General features: G+C 42.9%; 1 protein-coding gene, 1 long non-coding RNA gene and 1 other non-coding gene across 8 annotated transcripts in view; 2 read left to right on the forward strand and 1 right to left on the reverse strand.

Moving 5' to 3' along the window:
- Positions 1-117: 117 nt before the first annotated feature.
- TRNAQ-CUG (transfer RNA glutamine (anticodon CUG)) lies at positions 118-189 on the forward strand. The gene has a single exon. It is a non-coding gene; the product is annotated as a tRNA-Gln (tRNA).
- Positions 190-14,325: 14,136 nt separating this feature from the next.
- Positions 14,326-19,602, reverse strand: LOC106628118 (uncharacterized). Of its 2 annotated transcripts, none has more exons than XR_001331384.2 (3): positions 19,430-19,602; positions 17,336-17,459; positions 14,326-14,435 (listed from the first exon to the last, which is right to left on the reverse strand). It is a non-coding gene; the product is annotated as an uncharacterized LOC106628118 (long non-coding RNA). The 2 variants fall into 2 exon arrangements; XR_015773923.1 differs by lacking the exon at positions 14,326-14,435 and adding an exon at positions 15,356-15,480.
- Positions 18,159-25,274, forward strand: part of DENND4A (DENN domain containing 4A) — a 49,139-nt gene continuing 42,023 nt past the window's right edge. For 2 of the 5 annotated variants that reach the window (XM_014251167.2, XM_088062904.1), the window contains exon 1: positions 18,653-18,819. The gene's annotated coding sequence lies outside the window, so the exon portion shown is untranslated. The other 3 variants (XM_014251168.2, XM_088062903.1, XM_088062902.1) reach the window with 3 other exon arrangements.

Genomic DNA, 25,274 nt, shown 5'->3' on the forward strand with positions numbered 1-25,274 from the left:
TCCCGCCCGGCCCCCGAGCAGCGACACCTCCCCGGCACCCCGGGAGAGAGCGGCCGCGCTGCGGCGGGGGAGCGGGAAAAGGGACTAGAGGCGGCCGGGAGGAGGAGGCGGCAGAGCGGTTCCATGGTGTAATGGTTAGCACTCTGGACTCTGAATCCAGCGATCCGAGTTCAAATCTCGGTGGAACCTGAGTACTTTTCTCCCCTCGTTTCGTTTTTTTTCTTTGCGTTCTCTGAACTGCCCGAGTCCCTGTGCCCAAACCGTGCATGGGCACACCGAGCTCCCTGGAGTCCTGTGCCCAGGTGATGGATGGGCATGTTCTGAGCTCCCTGGGCCTCCTCACACACTGCAATAATCTCACCTCACCCCTTGCGTGGCGCCCACCAACCTTAAACCCCATCACAGGGTGGGTGCGCTTCTCCTGCCTCCATAGGCAGGCACTGGCCTCACCCCAAAGCCACCCACAAGCACAGGGGAGCTTGGGGTGGGTTGGTGGGAAGCCCCCCAAGGTCTCACAGATCCCTCCTGTGAACTGAGCTGAGAGGGGGATGTGGGCTTGTGGTGGAGTCAGATACCAAGGAGCCCTTTCAGCTCATGAGGTACAGAGGCCATGAGCACAGGCCCCTTTCCCACTGCCATCCCTGCCCACCCTGCTTCTCCCTTCCCAAAAGATGGTCCAGTCCCCCTTGTCTGTCCCTGAGCCATGGGAGACACCAACTTTGCCATCAGCTTCTCCTGGTGCAGGCTTGAGATGTAAACAACAGAGGATAAAAATAGCACTTGTGTCCAGATGATTAAACTGAATCCCATAAAACTGTTCTTTTCCCACCAGCCTGCCCTCAGCAGCAGCATGTTTGCCATCACTGCAGTCAGTGGCTGTGTCATCATTCCTGTGTGTGGAAAGAACCCCCCGGGCATCGGCAGCAGTGCTGTGCATCAGTTACCGATTGCTGGCACTGTAATGAGCCAGAACATGATCCTCTGCATTCAAAGGGAAATAGTTCATGCTGCCTCAGAGCTTCTGAGTGGGGAAAACAAAACATTAATAACACAGACACCTGCTGTGTGACTGCAGTGTGTCCCACCACAGGAGTACAGAGGCTCTCCAGGAGCATTACCCTGCACCTCCAGTTCCTCGCAGGGGTAGTGTAGTGGTGAGGTCTATAGGAATCTGTGTTGTCTTTGGGATCATTCTTTTTATCTCCAGCCAAACCCAGAACACACAGAATCTTGAGCCTGAAAATGCTCATCCTGCTCCTGACACTTTTCTCAATCCTCTGGCACTGGGTAGTACATCAAATGGATAACAGATACTCGTCTGTGTAGAGGCTGGGTGTATTTATAATTCAGGAGCTCAGGTTTCCATCTCATATCCTATTTGCACTTGTCCATTGAACTTTGTTGTTAAAAAGCTATTAATTTTCACTTGATGTTTCTCAGACCTGGTTTCATCCTCCAGAACTGCTGTTAGTGCTAAAACTCCTTAAAATAACACAGATGAAGTACTTTTAGTTATCCTCCTGTAAGAGCTGTTCTCCTTTCCACCCTTTGGATTGTATTTGTGAGCCTAGAAACACGCCTTATTTACATTTTTCATGTCTGCAAGCATGACTTCCTCTTGCACCACATTGCAGATGTTCCTCATCTGGAACTGACTTACCCTATGCAAGACTTTAGGGCACAGGGTGAGGACAGTGGCTTTTCTGGCTGAGGTAAAAGTCACAGTCCACACATTGCTTCACCACTGTCACTTGTTCAACTTCAGCCATTATAAAGCAAAGGCATTTTTTACCAATGATTTTCACCAAAACATGAAAAGTTGTGCAGATTGCTATTGAGTTCAGCAGCAGCAGGGACAACTTCTAGCTAAGCCTGTTTAAATGCAATTAATCACTTAAAATCAGATTCTTCATGGTGAAAAGTAGAAAGTAAAAACATGGTGAAAACAGTAGAAAGAGCTCTGTGTCTAAATAGGAATCAACAGAGCAGGACATGAGGAGAGCATTGCACTAGCAAGGAGCTCCAGAAATTAAAGTCTTATATCCTGTTCAGTCCTGGGTTAATTTTGTTGCTGTTCAGGCCCCAAGGAGAATATCCAAACCCTCAGGAAATGTCACTGTCAGCACAGGCTGGTTTGGGCTGTTCTGCTCTTTCTGTATCCCCTCCCAGAGCGAATTGCTGCAGTGATGGGGTGGCCTGGGACACCTGGGGTGTGCAGGAAACACGGCCAGAAAGCAGAGGTCAGGCCTGGAATAACAGAGACTGTGTGCTCTCCAGCTGACAGCTTTTAATGTGAGAACAGTCACTCAGCACTGGCATTTCTGCTGCATTAATTGCCATTAGTGTCATCCTTGTGGGAACACTAAATTCACAGCAAACCTTGAATTAGCGCTCTCCCGTAATTCCTAATTTAGGCAGAACCATTTGCAGAGGCAGCACATCCCAAGCAACTGGAGCAGATACAAGGAATGATACTCAGCTGGGCCTTGGATGTTCAATTTAGCGAAGAAAAGAAGCAGAGGTCACACTCATAACTGCGAATTTATGGGTCTGTTCTGGAAATTCATAGAGCAGCTGCCAAAAAGGGCCCAGCACCATTAATGTGCAGATGTATGTCAGGGCTCCCAGCTGCCCAGCCACAGGCACTGTGCATCAAGCTCTCCCTGCACCCAATTTTCACGTCATTCTCCAGTTCCCTCTTCCTACCAGCTCCTGAGATCCCCCAGAGTAATCCTGGCCTAATAAAGTGGAAAATTTACCACCATCTTTGGTGGTTGTGGAATTCCCACATCAAGGTCAAGGTGCCTGCAGAGCACACTGGTGGTATTTGACATGGAAATGGGAGAATGTGACACAGGGATGGAGAGTATTTGCTGCTGGTCCCAGAAAAAAAATAAAATTAAATAAATAGAGCTTTTCTGGCTCTGAAATTCCCTGTTCACACTTTGCAAATCCATCTCTTTGCAAAGCTCAGAGAAGATTTGGAATTGGAAATCACAATAATTCAAAATTGTCCTTGAAGGCTTGTTGACCCAAATTCCCGTTTTCCAGGACAAAAGCAGCCCCTGGCTTCCCCAGTGCAAAAAGCGGGAAGGACAAAAGCAAAACCCAGAACTGTGTTTTATCAGAGGAGAAATATTTCCTAAGGGGAAAATTCAATCAATACTTTGCAATTTCCTAACAATCCATGAATCATTGCAATTATGCAGAGATAATTCAAGCTTTTCAATCCAGCTGATAAATTAGAGAAAAGCATACTCTTAGCATGCACTATCACCAGTTTGACATGTCAGTCAGGAAAAAAAAACCTTCAAATATAAAATCCATCCACTGAATTTTTAAAATAAACAACTTTTTTTTTTTTTTTTTTAAAACCCAAGACCAATTTAAAGGGTTTACAACATACAAGGATTCTATTTTTCAGGTAATTCTATGCCACAGGTAGGAATAATTAGAATACATGGAGTTAATATGAATTTTTCTGTTGATAACTCATTTACATTCCATCACCTGCTATGTCCTTTCTGATTTCTACAGCTCTAGGAAGAAAAGGTATAAGAAGAAGTAGACCATATCAAAATTAATTTCTAAATTAGCCTTTCCTTTCCTAACTTTGAACTTGGAATAAAAAAAAGACCTGCATCTGAACAGATTTTTTATCCAAAATCAAATCTCATTCTGGATTTGCTGTTTTTTAGGAATTCCTGCAGCACTGCAGAAAGAGTGAGAAGAGAACAGAAAAATTAACAATCTTCTGGAGACGTTTTTCACTAGGACAATCTTATGGTAAGCAGAAAGAAAAATTTTCAGTGTGTTTTGGGAACAGGAATTGAGTGCAAGACTCAATGACTTGGTGTTCCTTGTGATGACTGTCAAAATGAAGTCATCAGTTTCCTGAACCCATTTTGGACTCAACACTCATCTCTTTGTCTGTGTCTGCTACCTCTAGAGACAATAGCAAGATAACCCTGGTGACCCCAGGATAATTGCTGGCCAAGACATAATTTCATAGAATCATCACTCAAAATTTTCTTCTCTTACACACCCTGGCAGAGGGGTTTATTCCCTATCCAGGGTCAAAATTTGCTTGATGCTGGAGCTGGTACCAGGCAAATGCAGCGACAGCAGCGCAGGCGTTATCACTTGGCCCATCATCTTCTAATTTGGATTCAAAAGATCAGCCCTGGGGAATGAAGAAGCACTTTGGGTTCTGTGGCCAAGTCATTCTCTGCTGAAACAAGCGGCAGGGCTGGCTGGCTGTGCTCAGCATGGCCACGTTGTTGTGGAGCTGCACGACTGTACTGGGAGCCAGGCTGAGACTGTAAAACTTTGCTCATTAAGATCATTAGAGAGCTGTCAGATGGAACAACTGGGATGACTTTGATCTGGCAGAATATCCTTCCTCCTGTTCCCAGACCTTGGGAACCATCCAGTTTTCTGTAATTTTTTTTCCCCAAGTCATTCAAACAATGCTCTTTGGGTTTTCTATAGGTTGCAATAAATTCTTTAGGCAAACTGAAGGCTGTAGCAGCTGTAACAAGATTAATTTATTAAATAAAAACCCTGATATTTCAGTGATTCCTCTATAAATATATTCACAGCTGGTTTTGCCAAGAAAATGACAAAATGTTGCTGATAATCCCAAATATATTCCCTATAAATCCACTAGGTGTCCTACTGTTTTCAAGCAATTAGGCTCAAGGTTTGTTTGGGTTTTTCCCTAGTTTTGCCAGTGAGGAATTAGTTTGAGGCTCTAGTGGAATTAGGTCTGGGTTTGCAGGTTGAAGAGACGTGTATGTGTGGTTTGTGTGACACAGCAGGACATCTGGCTCACAGCAGCAGCACTTTTGGCAAATGCCACTAATGTTTCCCACAGAAAGAGACCAACTCAAGGTTACAGGCTGGAAGAGAAAAAGGGAAAAGAATCTGCCTTCCTCTCCTGGGAATGCTAAACAAGATCCAGTCGAGCCAAATCCTCTTTTCAGTCAACCTTGGGCATCTATTTATAGGACTGCTAAAGCGAGGCCAACGCTGACCTCAAAGGTGGTGGCATCACGCGTTAACCTTCATGGGAGCTGCTCTGCACAGGCTGTGGTTGTGACATTCCTGGTCACTGTCCCCATCCCTGATGGGTGTCCCCTGATTGCCAGCACCTATCAGCAAAGGCCAGCACAGCACACGCTCACAAGGTGCCTTGTCACTCCCAACACGGCGGGCATGAAAATACATACCAAGAAAAGCAAGTTGAGAAGCAGCCAAAGGGTAATTTTCTCATCTCAGAAAATACTTGGGGTGGAGTGTGGCCATTGGACAGTCTCCAGCTGCTTGGCTGCTCCTCCATGGTGTGACCTGGAACAGACACACCGTATCAGTTGTGCTATCCAGGACATCCCTCCTCTGCCTCCAGATTTGTTACTTGCACTGAGCCCCAGATATGTCCTAGGTATTGAAAAAGCATCTTTCATTAGTCTAGTGTTTTTCAGTGCTCAGAAATGCAGTATTTCAGTGAGAGAGAACTTCAGGGTGATTTCTATGGTCTTTTAACTGAAGCACAAATCACATTCTGTGTAATCGTCCCAGCCTTGCCCTCCCAAAACAGGGGCCATTGCATTTGCAGACACCCCTCCTGTTCACTCTCATTTCACAGGACTGCCACAGCTTAAATCTACCCCAGATCTATGCAAGGTAAGTGAGGAGAAAATCTGTTTTGTTTTCTATTTAACAAATGCCAGAGGCAGAGATGCTCTCCAACAATGAAATTGCCTCTTTTTCCAGTAGGTGCTTCATGGCCAGAAGTCCTGCCCAGGGCTATTGGCTCTGCAAAGAGGCACTGGGCAAGGTGTCAGCACCAGTTTAATCACAAACTGGAAGGGGAAATCAGAGAGGGAACAAGAGACTCCTGTCCTTGGCCCACCAGGACTCCTTGCCATCAGGCACTGCGCATCACAGGAAGTGCTGAGCATCTGTCCTCTGCCATGTGTCACTGCACTGCCTCTCTTCCCTGCTATCTGTGCTCAAGGCACGGCAGTCATTTCCCTGCAAGAAGAAAAGGCTGCTCGGATCTTCCACAGTGTGTATCTGTAGGTACCTGCAGCGCCACCCCTGCGCAGGGTGCACCATATGCTGGCTGTGAGGGAGTTTAACCTGGTCCACTGCCTGTGTTTGCTGTGACACACAACGAACACCTCGAGCCTTGCCATGATTCAGAGCATAATGTGTGGGAGCCATCTGGTCCCGTAGCTGAAGGAGCAAATGGAAAATCTGATGAAAGCACAAACAGTCACAATGAGAGACTGAAAAGATGTGTTGATATTCCAAGCAGAAGTCTCCTTCTGTGGGAGGTAATCTCATCACCCATTGCCTCTTTCCCCGCTCCTTCCTCTAGAAACCTGCTGTCAGCCAGGTTGCACTCTCAGCTCTGGGAGTACTCACACCTTTGGGATGCTAAAAATATGTTTCATGTGCTTGAGCAAACCTCCTGAGACAAGAATTTGCTCAGCAGCCAGCTGTGCAGTGAGCAAGATGTGCAAGATGCTTGCAGCACAGCACATTTTACTGAGCTTGGACTGATGCAGAACTTTGGCTGGTTTAAGATCAAAAAATTGTATCTTGATTGGGATAGTCACAAATGTTGTCTCACTGCTGTGCAGAATTACAGCTTATGGTTGTGACAGACTGAATGGATTTTCACCTCAGCTTGCCTAGATATTCTCAGCCCTGGAATGGAGATGTATTTTGGAGGGACTGGAGTATCAGGGGAGAAACAAGGAACTCAGTGCAGTGAATGGGGTAGAGCTTGGGATGGCTTCGATGTGGCAGAGTTTGTGCATAACTTGTCCTTGTTTGTTTAATAAAACCCAGGTTTCATTGGTCTTTAATAAATAATTTTAATAAAACCCATGGTTTCATTGTATTTTGCAGCCAGTCTGAGTTTTCCTCATTCTGTTTTCAGATGTTTGGAGGGCACAGGGAAGGCAGGGAGACAGAAGATGCTTATTTTAGTACTTCTCTGCAGGGAATGCACACGTTTCAGACAGGTACACATTTGTTTCCTCTGACATCAAATTAATGGGAATTGATGTATTGATTCTACAATTCTTCTAAAAATTGCTTCACGTTTTGGCTTGCTTTCAAGCTGGTTAAATGCAATGTGCACACAGTTCAATACAGCTATTTAATTATTCTAATATTAATATAGTTTAAAAAATTCAGTTCCCTGTGAAATGCAGAAGGCAAAAAGCGTGGAGAGCAGCCGAGAAAGGTACTATATCCTGGGGTCATCCCACAGTGAGGGCTGCAGGTGAGGGGGAGATTCTGCCCTTCTGCCCCACTCAGGTGAGACCCCACCTGCAGAGCTGCCTCCAACCCAGAGGAACAACAGCAGAAGGATTTGGAGCTGCTGGAGCAAGTCCTGAGGAGGCCACAGAGATGCTGCAAAGGCTGGAGCTCCTCTGCTCTGGAGCCAGGCTGGGAGAGATGGGAATGCTCCGTTTGGAGAAGAGAAGGCTCTATGGACACCTTAGAGCTCCTAACAGTGTCTAAAGGGCCTCCAAGAGAGCTGGAGAGGCCCTTTGTACAAGGGCCTGGAGGGAAAGGACAAGGGGGAATGTCTTCCCACTGCCAGAGGGCAAGGATAGATAGGGTAGTGGGAAGGAATTGTTCCCTGGGAGGGTGGGGAGGCCCTGGCACAGGGTGCTCAGAGAAGCTGTGGCTGTCCCTGGATCCCTGGAAGTGCCCAAGGCCAGGTTGGACATTGGGGCTTGGAGCACCCTGGGATAGGGGAAGATGTCCCTGCCCATGGCAGGGAGCTGGATCTGGATGATCTTTAAGGTCCCTTCCAACCCAAACCATTCTGGAGTTCTGTGATTCCATTGTACAATAATAAACTGAGTCAGTAATTTGTCAGCTTCAAGGGTTAAATTCACTGGCTTTATGACTATTCCTATATTTAACTAAATAAATACTGATGAAGTAGTCACTTCAGGTACTCAGCTACTGTATTTGTAGACTATGGGAACATCTCTGTGCCAGGTAGACTCCTGGTCCTAAAAAGAGAAATAACTTGTATTAGGAATGGAGTAAGAGTCCTGTATTTTCTTCTTTGATCTCTCTGCTTTTATGATCTCACTAAGACAGTTACTTGATGCTTCTGTATTTTAAGTCGCAACATGACTCTTAGATATATTTGAAGTTATCTTTGTGTTTCAATTATTTTCTGGCAAAACAGCATCCATCTGCAGTTTAAGAACAGAACATATTAAAAAATGTATAGAACTCCAAAGCATGGAACATAGAATTTCTGGGGAAAACTCTCTTCTCAGTTACACTTATATAACTCTGGAGTAGCATCTTCCTCTTTCTTGTTGTTACTCTGAACCCCCTTCTCATCTCATGTCAGAGCCACAGGATCTACCATACATGGCTAAATCCGAATTCGTCACAACTGTTGCAATCTCCTAGACAAAATTACAATCTCAGAGGAAGTACATAAAGATGCATGGGCCTCAATATCCTAAAAATATGCTGCTGTCAGTTGTTCTCTGTTAGTAGTTTTCCATGCAAATGAAAATACCGTGGTGGTGGAGAATTGCAGAACTATGTGGAGCAGAGATTTTCCACACGCACACACAAGCAGAGAATCTGCATTATTTGGCTGAGCTCCTTTATAAAACATCATGTTCAACAGCTCTTTCTTTAAACAAAAAAAGGGTTTGCACTAAATTGTTTGATAGTTATTTTGTGTAACTCTGTTCCTTGGCTGTCCATGCTATAGAAATCCTGTTATGCTCCAAGAAGACAGATTGCCTGGGCTGGAAGCCCCAGCCCTGATCCAGGGAAGCACATGGCTTCCTTACAATGATTATGATGAATATAATTACTATTCAGTATATGGGGCAATTGTTTTTGGTGTTTAAAACAGAACAAAACAAAACAAAACAAAACAAAACAAAGCAGGTTTGGAAAGGAAAACAGAACATTAGAAAAAAATAATTGTTAAATAGGAAGTGGTTCACTTTCAGGAAGTAACTCCATCTGCAGATTCTGCTATCCAGTGTTTCCTTCCAGTCATCAGAGAATGGAAAGGAAAAAAATGCCATTAAATATCCCAATGGTCCTTTAGAAAATAATGCACCCCTTTCTGTAGGTACAACATTTTACATCTCCTGTCCAACAGCTGGTGGTGTCAAAGGCCAAGCGAGCCGGACGTGGAATGCAGAGCCTGACGTTTTTCAGTGGTTGCTGAAGGCAAAACCATCTAAAGCTGTAGCAGATGTTCACTTGCTTCCTGTGTGCTTATCAGCCCTGCAAAGGCACTTGGGTTTTGTGCTTGTTGTGCCAAGGGTAGCTATGGAGATCTCGTACAAGCTGTGCAGTAGTGATACGCTGAAGAGTTCTTTATGCATTTGGTTATGAATGATCAAGAAAATATTATGGTTTCTAAGAACTCGCTCAAAATTTTCCATATGTACATCAGTCAATCCCCTCGCACGACATGAAAATGACAGTATATAAAATAACTTCAGAAATATATTTCTGTAGTGAAGATGTTCATTTGACCTCAGTGTGCTCATGTTTTTTACATTGTTTCTGGTACATCATGAAATAAAGAATAGTATATCCAACCAACTGTATTTCTCCAAGGCATTGAAAATGCTCTAGAAGAGTTTTTAACTGTCAATTTAAATATCACTGCCACTAATCCTTTTTCTTGCACCTCAGCTCAGTTTTAATTCCTGTTTATAATCATTATGAGCTCCTGTAAAATATAACTTTAATATGAATGACTACATGCAAGTGTTAATGCAGTGCTCCATCTATTCTAGGGCTTTGAGATAGTTTAATGAGACTGATTTTTACACTGATGCATTTAAATTAATATGCATTACCAATACAGTCAAGATCCAGGGCAATTAAGTTCATTACTTATTAGATGGGAGTTCTTTTCCTCTGTGAAATAGAAGAAGGAATTTATTTTATGCAAATTCTAGCCCAGATGTTTTGCTTTAAAGGGCAGCAGAAAAGGATGAATTTGGAGTGGTTCCTTTGCCCATGTTGAAACTGGACACCAAAAGTGACGGCTTTGACTTATCATTGGTAGACATGGTTATAAATATTCCTGTGGGATACAAAAGAACAGTGGCTCTGTTGGTGTTGCCACATTTAATGTAACACTACCCAGGAAAAAGAGCACTAGGTAATCATTATTGCACTTCTAAATTGTTGATAGCATTGCAAATTCATTTTGATCTGGAAAATGCAAACGGTGGGCACAGAATATTCCTTCTAGGGGTGATATTCAGTGTATTGCAACATCATGGCCCATAGTCCAGGAGGAACTGAAGCCCTTTGGGACAGTTGGCTCCAGGGAAAGTAGGTGTGGACATTCTTTTAAGAAAATGAGCTTCCATATGAAAGCTGGAGACCTAAAACTCAGTCACCTTCCTGTCCCCAAAGGCACACAAGGATAAGGCAATGCATGATACAGAAGAGAAAAGTTGTTGAAATTAAGATATCAGGACTTTATGCAAAGGGAAAACTTGCAGGCAAAGGATGATCTGAAGAATGCAGCAATAAAAACTGCCTGAAGCATCTGGGAAAACACAAGTACGAAGATGAAAGAGGAAAAGAGGGAAAAAGGTGACCCAGAGGTCAAATTCATATGAGTTGGGAATGTGCAGAAGGTGAGGACAATTCTGTGGGTGAGATCCTGGAAAAGATGCAGTAAATATATTTAAAAAGCAACATGTTGGTACTCTGACTGGGTAACAGAGTTTTTGTTTGAAGTGTTTGAGAATTGAGGTCACAGTATTTAGACTTAGACTGTAAGGGGTAACACAGTTGGAAGCAGGATAGATGAGATGGTTTAACAGGGCTTCATTGTAGTCACATTAATTCAGTTTAAATAATTAATTCTCTTTTAAATTGACTCTATTTTGCACACTTGACATTTTGGAAAATCTGCCATTGCCTGGCCTTCTGGTAAATGCTTTTGCATTTGTTTTCCATTGCTTCCTTCTTGAAAAAAAATGCTTGTCACTAACAGGAACCATCAGCAGCATGGAACAAATTGACTTGCCAAGGACATTTCCTCCCATCTCATTATTTATAGTGTAAGTACTCTTTTATTTGTATCGAGAGTCACAGTGTGATTTTTAAAAATTGCCATTTATTAAGGTAACTTTATACTGTACTATGAGTTAAATTCAGACTTGGTTATATAAACTACTTTCTGTGCATCAACATTTGGTCATACATTTTCCAAGGAGGTGATCAAGCAGTGTAATTAATAATCAATTCACTGTTCTCTCTGCCTACCTCATTATGTAGAGCCCCTGACTGTTGCAAGAGAGGGTCTCCCCTAGGTACAAATCAGAGCAGATACATCACCCTCCCTCTTCTCTTAGCACATTGATTCTGAGCCTCAAGTGGCTGAGATTGAGTGGATCTATAATGTTATTTGGCGCAAATTGGGTTAAACAAACAGGTTGTGTATTTTACTCTCAAGGTGATTTGGTTTGTGTTTTCTCTCCTATCCTTTCTCAGCTCTAGGTTGTGGCTCAGTTGCTAAGAAAGTGTTCATCTGCTCTAAACTCCCCACTGGAAGTGGCAGTGCTGTATGGCAAAAGAACACAAACATAATTTGGGGGGGTTCTGTTGAGGTTGGGGCTCCTTCAGGTAACCTGGAGCCAACACTCTGCAAGCTCACCAAAGGGCAGAGCCTGGGCTGACCTATATTCACAGTGACTCACCATGAGATTTAATGTTGTTCCTCTGTTTTGCTGGTTTCTCAGCAGTTGCTGAGGCTTTAAACAAGGGCACCCTTACCTAAACCAATCGATGGATGAGCGGTTGGGACCCAATCTAATGAAGCCAGTATTTGTAATAATAGAAGGGCACATTCCAAAGCTGTTACAGAAGAAAAGAATTTCAGATAATTTGGAGAGGAGTTGGGCAGTGATACAGATTTTAAAAGTACCCAAGATAAAATAACAGATACTAAAAATATCTGTATTGAGATGAAATCCTCATGACTCAGTACTCGAGCCAACTTCCATTCTCTAGGAATTAGTAAGGAAATCGTCCAAACAGGGTAGGTCATGGTGTATTGCCTTACTCTGGGCTTACACTTACACTTCAAAAATGTATCTCACACTGAAGAACATCAGACTCAGGTCTGACTTTTCAGAGCAATTCAAATTTTTAAAAATATATTCTGTAGCTGTAGCTTTTTAAAAAAATGGTAAGTTTATTTCTATCCAGAAAAAATTGAATAGAGAGCACTCTGGACCTTGAAAGGTAAAAGCACTGACAGCAGGACAAGAGATGCATTCTTTGTGACAAGCAGGACATCATTTTAAATACCTGTGACTCTAGCTAATAATTGAGTGGTCAATCCAGCTTCCCAAATAGAAATATAAGAGTGCCATTTCTTCTTCTTCTTTTCCTGCATGAAGTGTTCTCCAACTAGATGCAAAACTTTGAAAATATTGAAGATACTGTAAGCATTAAAAGTATTTTGAAAGAAATTAGTATTTTGAAAAGTATTTTGACATGCTGCAAAATCTCAGAAAAGCAGAAATCTGTGTTAGGAGAACTTCAGCTACGATCTGGGTCAGATTTTCAGTGCAGATGTGTCAGATGCAGTTCCTTGGAAACTCTCCATGACAGTTTGTGAGAAGAGTGACCCAATGTTTTCTCACCGTACAAAATAACCATTCTGTTTGATGATGTCATGTGCTTGAAGCACTGCTTGGATTTCCACAGCAGAGTCCTGTTTAAGCTTGTTTGGGAGAAGAGATTTCATCTCTGAACAGTTTCAAACAGCAAGTTTAGCAAATCTCTTTGGTACATCTTGACTGATCTCAATCAGTTTTCCAAATTTTAATGATCTGATTTTATTTCCAGATAATGACTATTTATGTAAATGAGATGCCTTATAAATAAATATGGAAATTATTCCATAACATTAATTACAGGCTTTATGGTTCAAACATTTATACTAAAGGCAAATGGTGCTGGGGATTGTCTTTGAGTTTATTAATTTAGTTACTTTGTTAGTTTTATTTTGACTTATGTATGTCGGGTAGTATTTCCTGAACTAAAACAAGGTGTACTGTGTGCCTGGATATATCAGAGGATATTGAAGGATAATAATCAAAATTCATCATACAGTGGTGATAGTTAATGGAACTCAGACTTCAGAATGTTTTTTGTCTAAAAATCAAAGAAATTAGTTTTATTTGGAGAATCTCAGCATAAGTGTTGTTAGCCATTTACTCAAAAATTAGTTTTAAATTAATTATAATCCTTTGCACTTCTATAGATGCTTCCCTTGAGAATCTCAGTAGTGTTCTACAAACATTAATTATGTCTAATAGTACTCCTGAGAAGTGGTTAAGTGATAGATATACTTCACCCACCATGATATAAGCAATCTCTAGAACAAAATACAAAAACTTTAAACAGCAAGACTACACAGGAGTTTGGAGCCTGAAGTATCCCCATCAGACAAAACTGTGGGGAAGGTTTAGCTACATGGAATACAATTGCTTGGCCTGGGCACGATTCAAAGGTGAATGAAAGTGTAAATAATAGAGAACTCTTCACTAGAGATCTCCAGTGAAGGAAACTGGTTTTCTACAGCCCCACAGTATCATGTGGCGAGGCTCTGGTGATGAATTGAATACTGACTCAGAGGAAAACCGCTATTTGCAGAAATCACCCCCAGATGGGCCAAAGAGCAGGCATCCACATGGAACCTTTAAGGCTGATACATGAACAGCAGGGATAGCAGTTAAGTCCTCTCACCCCTGAGGGAACAGGAGCTGCTGAAAATAGCAACAAACCAGCAGTATCAGTGTGTACATTTACAGCCCCAGACTGTTATTTTTGCTGGCGAATCTGCATGCACAATTTCCTTCCTGATATTACTCCACAAAGAGCAGCTTTTGTTATCTGGCATTACTGATGACAGCAATACTTAAACCAGGTTAGTGCTGGCACAGACAGCAAGCTGGCTTTGGTAGATGCATTAGGATTTGGGCCGTCCTTAAGCAACCCTTCTGCTGTCCCATGCTCACAAAGTGGGCTGCAAATATTTGTCTAGGAGCTTCCAGTGTCTAGGGGAAAAGGCATTCCAGAAATGTGCTCCAGCTGTAGACGGTGATTGCTCACTAACGACAGGACAAGAGGTATGGATGGCATCACCTGCTTGACATCCCACCCACAGCAACACAGCCAAGCACAACTTCACTGTTTTCTCCCCGACTGACACCAAAAGCCATCCCCTGCCTCTCTTACCATTCCAGAGCTGATAGCTGCTGCCATGCTGCAGTGCCTTGTGAATAATTTTAGCAGTTGCTGAGGGAAACTTTACGACGCGCAGCCTAAGTCCTCAGATGCACATTCTGAAATCTTGAGGAAGCAAATTGGTGCTGGAAAGGGAAACGATAATGAGTTTGCATCAGATTTTTATTTATAGAAATTACTTGGAAGCAGCTGGATCTCCTCCTTGGGTACATTTTCTTTCCTTTTTGTTTCCCAGCATTTCTGTGCTTTTGGGACCACAAACTCTTCCATAAATATTGGCAATACATGCTTGCTGAGAAACTCTATACCTGCTGGAGAAAAAAATCTCATTTTATCCAAATGGAATGCCTAGACACTGCAACTAGACAACTAGTCCTTATCCTTACACATATACAATAATATTCTTTATTTGTATTTGTGAATTGTAATTCACAATACATAAGACTCCAGTGCTTCTGCTGAGTTCATTGGCCTTTGTGTCAGGGCCTGCAGGAAATTTGTTTAATTTCCCCATATTTTTATCAGTTTTAGTAATTACCTAGAGAAAGGTCTGAAAAATATTTTCTTTTTTTTTTTTAAATATATATGATATTGTATTTACTGTTTTTTAATGTATTGTCAGTAATTTATCTGGAGTGCAAAAAGCTTTTCAGAGATACTACACTTGAATCAGTAAAAGGAAGGGTAATTATACTGTTGTACTGCTGCACCATAATATTTAAATGCTTTATTGTTTCATAATCTGTCCTAGAATTTAATCATTCCAAGCAGGGACTGTCTCTTTATGTCAAAAGGGATAAGTTCCAGATTTACAAATATGCATGTGTGAAAAACCCCATGAAGATGTTGCTTCATTTCCAGTGTGATTCCAGCTTGCCAAAGGCTCCATTTCATTGCATAACCCTCTGGATGCAGATCCATTACTGCACCATAAAGTGGGTTACTGGACAGGGTAAGGCAATTCATCTTCTGAAATGCAGAGTCTTGTTTTGCCAGTTATGGAGTTTATAATTATCCATTATCATTATCTCCATAGTTATTTTTACCAAGGTTACAGATAGGTCTATTTGAAAGGTATTCTGTTGGGTTCTCTTGGAGGTTCATCCTTCCCCTGTAGAGGTAAACGAGCAGTCCACACAGCACATCCAAGCCAGTTCAAAAGGCATAAAACTGGTGCGAAAGGGAACAAGTTTAAGTCCCAAATTGCACTTAAGGAACAACTAAAATTGTTTTGCTTATGGAAGCCAGTCTCTGCCAGGAAAAACTGGGAATAGTGATAGCTACATTTTTTTTTTTTTAAAGCACTTCTGAAGCCCCATGAATTATAAATCATCGAGCTCACAATCCTGGGACAAAGTCTCTTAAAATCATGTCCTGGGACAACAGAGCTCTCCATTCTATTCCTGACTCTGTCGTTAACCATCTGCCACTTGTCTTCTGCCTTGCTTGAGTTTACCCATGTGTAAAATGCACTTAAAATAAGCTAAACCAGACTTTGAAAATTACTTCAGTGCCACAAGCTAGAAATTTGGGGTTGTAACATGGAAAAAAGTCGTTCTGTGGTTGCTGGTCCATAGAAAGCCTGCGTGTCTCTCTGGCTGCACTAAGGGGGAGGCTAAATCTGGCTGCCAGGGCTCCACCCTGCACTTGAGAGGCAGCAGAATCCCACATTAAGCATGCTTGGTGTCTACCCACCTGCACTAAATGCAGTTGTTAACTTGGGTAATTAGCTTACTATGCACAACAAGAATCTGATCCAACACTGACTGGAATTAATAAGTAGACTTGAGTGACCTTCATGTGCAAGCAAGACTTGAGGGTCTTCATGGGCAAGTAGAGATCCTTGCTCAGACATCCTGAAAATGCCTGGGAAGGGAAAGGCTTTGTCTGACTGACACATAGACACATCTCTGTGCAATGAGCCTGGCAGGAGCTGGGCACACAGTAAATCTGTCTCTGCCTGTACAGTAGCACTATTCACTGATGCTGCTCTTTATTCACAAATAAATACAGAACTACAGTCACGATTTTTCACAGGCCCTTTTGCACGTGGCTTTTAGAAGAGCCTTAAAGTGGAAAATTGATGACGAGCTACGCAGGAAAGCTTCGCAGTGAGATTTGTTAGGAAAGGTGACTTGATAAAGGTGGTGACAAGCTAATAATGAAATGGAACATTGCAATTAAATGTGCTGGTGGGGAAGAAAGTGTGCCACAGCCAAGAGCATGAGCAGCAGGTAGGTCAGGGAGAGAATGCAGCACAGGCTTGATGGAACAGGGTGGGAAAGAGGGGGAGATGTAAGAACAAGAAAGACAGGACAGAGATAAGCACTGTTAGCTGTGATAGCAGTATGGGGCAGAAACTACTTTGGTGTTTGTATCTCTTGCAGAGAGAACCCCGTCCCTGACCCTGACCGCAATTTGTTGACATTGACACAATGTGTAATTAAATGCAGATAGTCCTAGAAGGACAAAAATGGGGGAGGGAAACAAATTAACAGCAAAACAAAGACATCTATGCAACATTTTACTTATAAAAGAGCTGAAAAGTATGAAAACTGCCAGAGAGTATTTAAGAATTCTGTTTCTCTAAAAGGAGTTTCCATTAGAAATAGCCCAGAATATTTTAATGGTTATGAACTTAAACACTGCAAAGTGAGCTATTCATTAATCAGTGCAGGGATTTTGCTCAGTATACAGGTAGCTGTAACAATACTCTTAGAAGTAGGAACAGACCCATTAATCTTGGATGTTAATGCTGAAGCCTAAAATTTATGCCTACCTGAAAAATGAGCAAGGGCAGAGAGCACAGAACAGTTTGCATATCAAAAATTACTAACACTAGCCAGAAGATGGACTTCAGTATTGCTATTTATTTGAAAAGCATTTCCAGGATTAAAATATATAGGAAATTGATTTAGAAAAGTCTCTACCAGCACACCAAATAATTTAAGGACACACTACACAGAACGCAGAGCATCTTGCTGTAGTGAATAGTGACATTCAAGGTTCTTGTTCTCTCACTTACCCCACTGTGTACTGTCAGGAGAGACAAGTTCTTTATGGGTGTGGCTAGAAATGCATTTCACGTAGAAACACAAGGAATGGGCAACGTTCTCGTAGTCCCTGACACATTCCTTACAGTTTGCTGCCTGTTGAGAAAATAAACAAGACAGACTCAGCTCCCAAATATCAACCCTAGCAGCGTAGAGCTGTGCCTGCATGTGCAGGCTTGCACATGGGTGCTCCTGCCCAGGTAGACACTGACTTTTGTCAGCCACCACATTTCCTACATGGGGGTGTATGAGGAGCAGCATTTCTGCTATAAACAATATAAGTAATAAAAGCATGTGAGAAAAACAGTGTTATTTTGTATTTTTTTTGCTTTTATATTCTCCAATTTGGTCAGATTTTCAGAGGGATGAGGTAAACCAAGAGAGTAGGTCTGAACAAATATGAGTATTTACAGTTCAGTTTTGATCAATCCACAGTATTTACAAATTCAGAACTTCATATGAATTCTATGTCTTTTATAACAAGCCACATCTAAACCCTCAAGCCAAATATCCAGAACCAAGGTAAGCCTGATTTCAAACTCAAAATTGTATGGTTGTAACCTATCTCTAAACAGCACTTTGGTATAAAATTTGGAAACTCAGGGCTGCAGTGGACAAGGTGCCAGAAAAGTAGTATTTGTTTCTGTGTGGGTACAGGCAGGACTTGTTCTGTGGCGCTCAGCAACATCTTGACACGCTGCACTAATCTTAGCTGCACGCTCTTAAAAGATTATTTTTGTCTCGGGTTCCTTTTCTAGTCTTTGATGCAACAGCCTGCTGCGGGTTACATCAAGCCTGCAGAAAATCCCTCGGTTTTCTCATCCCTTGTTTTCCAGACAGCCGGCACCTCCTCCGGGTCCAGGCGACGGGAGCCGCAGGTGAGCCAAATCCCGGCCTATTTGGGCCGGAGATTAATTTCCGTTTAAATTAAAGATGCTGTGTGGGTTAAAAGGCTGATCTGGGGGAGGCAGAGTCGAGCCCATGGTCTGCACGCTGTTTCAGGCGCTTTCACTTAGGGCGCCCCGCTCCCCCCCTTCATGGCTCGGAGCCGCCGGCGCCGCGTTCCCTGAGGGGGAAGGCGGGAGCGGAGGGGCCGCGTTCCGTGAGGTGAAGGCGGGAGCGGCGGACCCGCGGTGCGAGGGGGAGCGCTCAGAAGGGACCCGGTGGGTGACGGGGCACGGCCGCCTCCCCATCAGGAGCCGCGGGAGCCGGCGGGCTCCGTCCCGCGCCCGCCCCGCCGCGATCACGGGTCGCCGCCCGCCTCCCCCGCCCCGTGACAGCCAAGATGGCGGCGGAGGGGAGGGGGGATCCCGCCTGAGCCGCCCACACGGCGGGAGGCGGCGGGGGCGAGCCGGGCTCCGCTGGGATGAGATAAGGGCGCGGGCACCGAGCGCGCTGCCCCCTGAACCCCTTTACCGCCCGCTCCTCGCCCTGGGGAGCGCGGCCCCCGCCTGAGGTGAGGGCGGCGGGGCTGTCACCGCCGCGGGGCGCGGGCCGGGGGGTTCCGCGAGGCGATGCCGCGGGTCGGGCGCTGCCGCGTTCCGGGGCCGGCGGGGATGGGGCGCGGGGCTGTCAGCGGGGGCGGGGAGGCCGGCGCTGGCGGGCCGGGGGCTGAGGCGGCGCGGGGGCGGCGGTAACTTTCCGCTGGGCCGCGGTGGGAGGGGGAAAACTTTCTCCTTGTGCCCCTCAGCTCGAGGCTCCCGCCAGCCCCGGCCGGGCCCGAGAGGCTCCCCGGGCGGCGGGGCCGGCCGAGCTCTCGCCGCCGACCTGCCATGTTGTACGGGCTGCACGCCGGCGGGCCGGGGTGTGTGCGTGTCCCCGGATCCGCGTGTGTGTGCGCGTTCCCCGAATCCCTGCGTGTGCGTTCCCTGGAGCCGCGTGTGTGCGTTCCCCAAAGCCCCGAGTGTGTGCGTTCCCCCGAGCCGCGTGTGTGCGTGTCCCCCAAATCCATGTGCGGATTTTCCGCGCAGCACCACTGCGTCAGCCGGAATTGCCCAGTGGTGCTCAGCCCCACGGTGCGTGTTTCTGTCCCGACTTTCCATTCGGCAGCCGGGGTTACCCTATACCTGGATTAATGCGACGCGCTGGACACGGTGGTAGAAATTAGCCCTGGCATTTTTATCGTCGTTCTGTCATGAGGTCTGCGTGCAGCACAAGTTGCTGGCCAGGGGATGATGGTATTCAATAACTTCCTAGTGATGGTTGTTATTCCGAAGTTATTTCAAACAGGCTGCGTTTAAAAATGTGCCGCTTCTATTTTGCTAAAAATGAGGTCTTGACTTTCTGCCTAGTTCTTAAACTTCTTTTTTTTTTTTTTTAATTAACTGAGTGGAATTATGGTGTTCTGGACAGCTTTTTACTTAATTTCACAATTTTTTCTGGAACTGTTGCTCAACTGGAGGTTTCCGTAAAAAGTGTTACATTACGGTACATAATATTTCACTTTTTGAATGATTAAACACAAATATGTTATCTTGGCAAGTGTCTGGTGGTTTAGGGAAACTAATTGAGTTAGTCTAGCCAAGGAAGGTCGAGGGGGAGTAAATGGATTATTTCTGGTTTGTGTGTCTAGCATGCGAGTCTTACTTTGTAAGTCTCTTGATTTTCTCATCTTTTTAGAAAAGTCATATTTAGAGTACTGGGGAAACTTCATCTAGCTTTTGTATTGAGGAGTTTGTAAGTTTATTTAAAGTAAGCATTAAAGTGGAACTCTGGTAAATGGAGCTATTTTTTTAGGGGCTGTCGTGACTTGGCATTGAAATAGTTTAATTATCAAAAATAGAGAATTAGAGCTTAGTATCTGTGGTTAGCTTGAGGAAGGGGAAAATTGCATTGAGCCTTAAAGACAGAACAAAAAAGATTAAGCTTCTCTACAGCCTTAAGGGCTTCTGTGATGTACATGTTTTACTTCTGGAAATGTTGAGCTCCAGCTGGATGAGTACTTTCCTCAAGTCTGAGGGGCTTCTGCTCCTTTGGAACAGGCTTCACGCAATGGCCTCTTCTAAAAAGTGAATTTATTAGAAAGCTGCACGAAATATAAGATCTGCTTCTGCAAGCAGTAAGACAAAAAACACCAGGACAATTTTCTTTAAATAGGGACTGACTTAAAAATGTTTTCCCATATTTGAGATTTTTGTACATCTGAGTAGTCATATTTTTTGTAGCTGTGTGGTTGCAAGTTTGTGTTTCTGGTGAGCAGCTTGTTCTATGTGACATAACCCCAGTATGGTACTTAATGGAATTACTATATGTGTTAATGGCAATATTAACAGTTATCTCGTTAATATAGCCAGAGTTAATTATTACTTAGGAAAAGCACAAATATTGACATAGCCTGGTACACACTATAGGGCTCAGGTGAACAGAGCTGATGCAGGTCAAGCCTTAGAAACAATGTCAATAACCTGCTTCTATTTCAAATATGTGCTTGAAAGGGAAAGTAGAAAGGTAGAGAGTAAAGCCAGCTGGTCCCTAAAGGGAGTGAGGTTGTAACTAATACAGCTGTTCTGTGTGACTCTTAAAGAAGAATTGTGGGCACCACCACTGCCAGAAGCCAGTCTGTCAGTTTTTAATCTGCAGGATTTTGCATTGAGGGTTTACTAATTTCTAGGTTAATTCCTGCTGTAGTGTGTGATAGCTGGAGAAAACTGTCTTGTGACTCTTCAGAGAGGAAGACAATTCCTAGACCTGGCTGAATGATAATGGGATTTGGTGACCTTGAGGTTTTAATACGGGAACAAGAAATTTGCAGCGTCACTTAAATATTCAACATCCTTTTTTATTTCTATCATGCTCCCTAGCAGCTGAGTTGCTGTTAGTTTTGCAAGTCATAGTAGGCTGAAATGCTTTTTATAACAGTGGCTGCAGAAACATTTATGCTTCCTGGCCAAACACAGGCAGGTTGGAATAGGAATAGTACAATAGGTACTTAGTCAAAAGCATTCTCAATCTTAATTTATCTCCTGAAATGAAGACTTGCAGGAAGCCTTCCTTCCGTTTTTTGTCCTTTCCTCAACTTTCACCTGAGATTTTAAATATGGTATTGGCATGACCAGAAATTTGGAGGCCAAATGTTGCCCAGTTTATGTTGGATTAAAAAATAGAAAGTCAATATAGCCTTGTAATGTTTTTCAAATGTATATTTGGGGGTTGGTGATTACCAGCTATGTTGCTGTGTGACAGGGTTATAGTAGTAAAGGTTTTGAAACACGTGTTGCTATAAAACTGAGGTATTTTTTCTGAAGTTTCCTGGAAAGAACTGTAATACTGAAAAATACTAATAATGAAAGAACCAAAAAAAAAAAAAAAAACCAAAATAATTTTTGTACAAGTGCCTTAACAAAGCATGATGCAATTTATGGTGATTGGTGTATTTCCAGTATATTTATCTTGCTTGTTGAAGTATTTTAACCAGGTTTCTCTGAGATGTATTCAAATTTCAAACTTTCATTAAGCTGACTCATAAAAAGCCCGAACAAAAAAAGCCCGAAATCCAATTCAGGCTATTCCCTCCCCACTTTCCAATCCTTCTCCAAAACCAAACCTGTAAAAATGTAGGACCTTTGAAGAAAGTTTAGGTTGAGCTTGCCCTCATTCAGGGGTGCAGGTGTGGTGGGCTGAGATTATCTGTCCCTTGTCCTTCTGCTGTAACTTCACTGGGTGGTGACAAGAGCACAGAAATACCCTTGGTCTCTTCACTTATGTATCAGTTCTGTATGTAAATAATATCTGCCACTGCAGACACAAATCATGATAGATTTTTTTGCCATCCTATGTGCAGCAAATCCTGTGGAAGCTAAAGCCAGCTATATCTCATTTTAATTGAGGGACAGCCAACAGGTAGGGGATGAAGGGGATGTGTAAGCTGTGAATGTATGACCACTGCTTAGCTCTTGTTAAAAATCTGCTGTTTTTAACACTGGTACTGACCAGTTAATTATTTGAAGTGAATGAGGTTCTTTACTATATGGTATAATAATCCTTAAATGTTTTCTGCTGTCCTTCAGTTCAGGTTTAGTCTGTGCCTGGTCTGCAAGTTTGATCTGTGGCTGCTCTGGAAATAGGCTGCTGATGCTTATTAAGTGCTCCCACAGACTCCAGAGTCAAAATTAAACTGTGCAGGCTGTGTGGTACAGCGATGGCCAGAGGTTTGATGTATAACACTCATTTCAGTAGCAGTCTGTGATGCAGAACTAGTCACTGGTAGTTCCCTAAAGAGCTCAGAAACAGTACCCAGAGGAAATTGAGAAGTGGAAATGAAAGACTTCAGAAAGTGTTGGCCGGCCTGACTATTTTAAATGGTGTATTTTTACCTTTTCAATATATTAGATGTAAGACCTATTGCATTATCTAATACATACATGAAAAATGTATATGTGTCTAATGGATATATTAGATAATGGTTACTGTACATGCTGAAATAGAGTGAACTAATAATGGGAGGGGAGTGAAAAGAGGGGGAACTGTGATCTAAAAATGGGATGAGAAGAATAAGGAGTATGTTAGAAGTAAGTTAGCCAGTTATATTCTCCCTGTCTAATATTTACTGTGAATCTTGACTTTTAAAAATCTGGGTCAGGAAAATCATTAATGCTAATTAATAAAATTATTTCAGTTTGCCCATCTGAAATGAAAGTGAACAGGCAGTAAGTGTGATGTATAAGTACATGTATGTAAATAAAAAATCCCAAGAGAAAGCCTCCACCTTGTGTGCAAGCTTTATGCAAACACAGAGAAGGATTTTGTGGGCTGGACTCTTGAGTTTTGGTTTTGACTTGAGCTTCAGAAGAAACCTGTGGGCCTAAGGAATTACTCTCAAAATTCCTAACTCTTCAAGATCAGGATCAGCAGTAGTTACCTTGGCACATCACTGCTCTTCAGCTAATTTATGGTGATTTTCAGGAGGAGACCCTAGTGTTGTTTTCTGTTACTTTGCTGGCTGGGAAACTGTCCAAGCGATATGTGATAGTTGATTGATGTATTTGTAGCTCAGCTGGTAGTGGTACTTGCACACTTATTTTTTTGTGGAATAGATGCTGAACATTTTGGTAAGTGGATGTAGAGATTTGCTGGATGAGGGAGGTATTAGTGAGTGTTATCCCTCCATTAAACCTTTCCAGTGGGGTGTAAATGATCTGCAGGCAGCAGTTACAGCCCTGCAGAGGCAGTCTGTCCATGGCTGTCCCTGTCTATAATTTGTAGTGTGGTTGGGTTCCATTTTTCTCATTACAGAACATTTTTGCTGGCTGGAGGAAAAAAAAAACTCATATAAAACATTCTAAATATCAAAGTGTGTTTTTAAATATAGCAAAAAGTGTTAGAAACAATCCCCTCCTGTCTTCTATCACACCATGAATTCAAAATTTAATTTGGGTAGAGGATGGTTTCAAAACAAAACCGAGGTTGGCGTGTGTGTCCAAATGTGGCAGGGTGAAAGCAGGTCACTTCTGTCACTATTGGTTGATGCACTTCAGCATTTTCAGTGACAGATTTTGGGTTTGAAGCTCAATATTGGAAGATTTTCTATTTTCATTTGCCTTTATCTACTGTGCCAAGAGAAATAGAACATTCTGTTTGGGGACTTCTTTTAAAAAGTTGTATAGTAAATAGTTGTACAAAAACATGGACAAGCCACCCTCCTGAACTGTGCTTTGGATGAAGTAATATTTACATTTTATAGTGCTTATTTTGGCTTTCCTCCCTCTGATTTGCTACAATTTGTTTTTTGAATCCCTCCCTACAAATACAGTTGTATTTCAGAAATCCTTTCCATTCTTTGGTGGTGCCTTTTAGCCATAAATACTGTAATCTAGAAAGAAAAGTGGGAGTTTTCAAACTGGCCCTACTGAGATTTGTCTCTGTCATGAATCTTGTGGGATACTTGAACATCCCTTTCCTGAATTTTGTAGGCAGGTTTGAATTTCACGGGATTTTGCTGTGGCACAACTGAAATGATGACCGAAGCAGCCTGTGCCTTGTTAGACCCTTTTATAAATGCCTTGATTTTATTGAGGCTACACACAACACTGAAAAACAAACAGATAGACCACTTGGTGAGGGAAGAATGTGTAGAAGATGTGGGATATGTCTGATCTCGCCCTCAGGCTGAAGTCTATTCCTACCTTCTCTCTGTCATTTACTCTGCTTCCTCCTCAAAGCTTTGATGCTGTAGATGATCGGTTCCTGCTTGCTTTGTGGTACTCATCCTGCTGAATCTAGATTAGCCTCTGAATTTAGGCTTAATCTTTCTTTGGCATTGCTGAGCAAGTCTGCTTGTCCCTTAGTTCTTGGTTACATTCCTATTTTCTTCTCCCAAATTCATGATCTTTTGTTTTGTCCTTGTGCTTTTATCCAGCACTTTTCTGTTTCCCAACACCTCTTAGAGATCCTTTGTTGCCAAGTTTTCTGAGCTTCTTGATTATCCCCTCAGCTGTTTGGATCAGAGATGTAAACCATGACTTGGTACAGATGATTGTGAATGGGCCTGCAAAACACTTGGTAGCATTTCCAGTCCAGTGAGGCAGGACAGAAAAATCTTAGGTTTTCTCTTGGGTTATTGTCGGTTTTCTTCTTTTTCAATAAAAATTGGTGCAGTGTCAAAGAGATCTTAGTGGAGGCTGGTGGCTTCCTGTGAATTATTGTGTTGTCTAACATCACTGAGTGCAGATCTGTGCAGTAGGGTCTGAAAAGTAATGCCATTTATCACTTTAGCCCTGTTTTCTCTGTTTCTTGTGTAACCTGTAGTAGGAAATGGGAAGGAAAACTACAGATGATGTCCTACTAAAAATGAAAACGTTATGAGAAGTTCTGTTTGTATTTGGGTAATGATGTAAGTCCTTTGCATTCTTGTTTCTCGAAGAAGTCAGTCCTTTACTTGATACATAGAGGACAAGAAGCTAGTTGTAAGTAAGT

The sequence above is a fragment of the Pseudopodoces humilis genome, chromosome 16 (genome assembly GCF_049639895.1).
Source record: "Pseudopodoces humilis isolate 2021_Gansu_Grassland_sample_001 chromosome 16, ASM4963989v1, whole genome shotgun sequence".
Lineage (NCBI taxonomy): Eukaryota > Metazoa > Chordata > Aves > Passeriformes > Paridae > Pseudopodoces > Pseudopodoces humilis.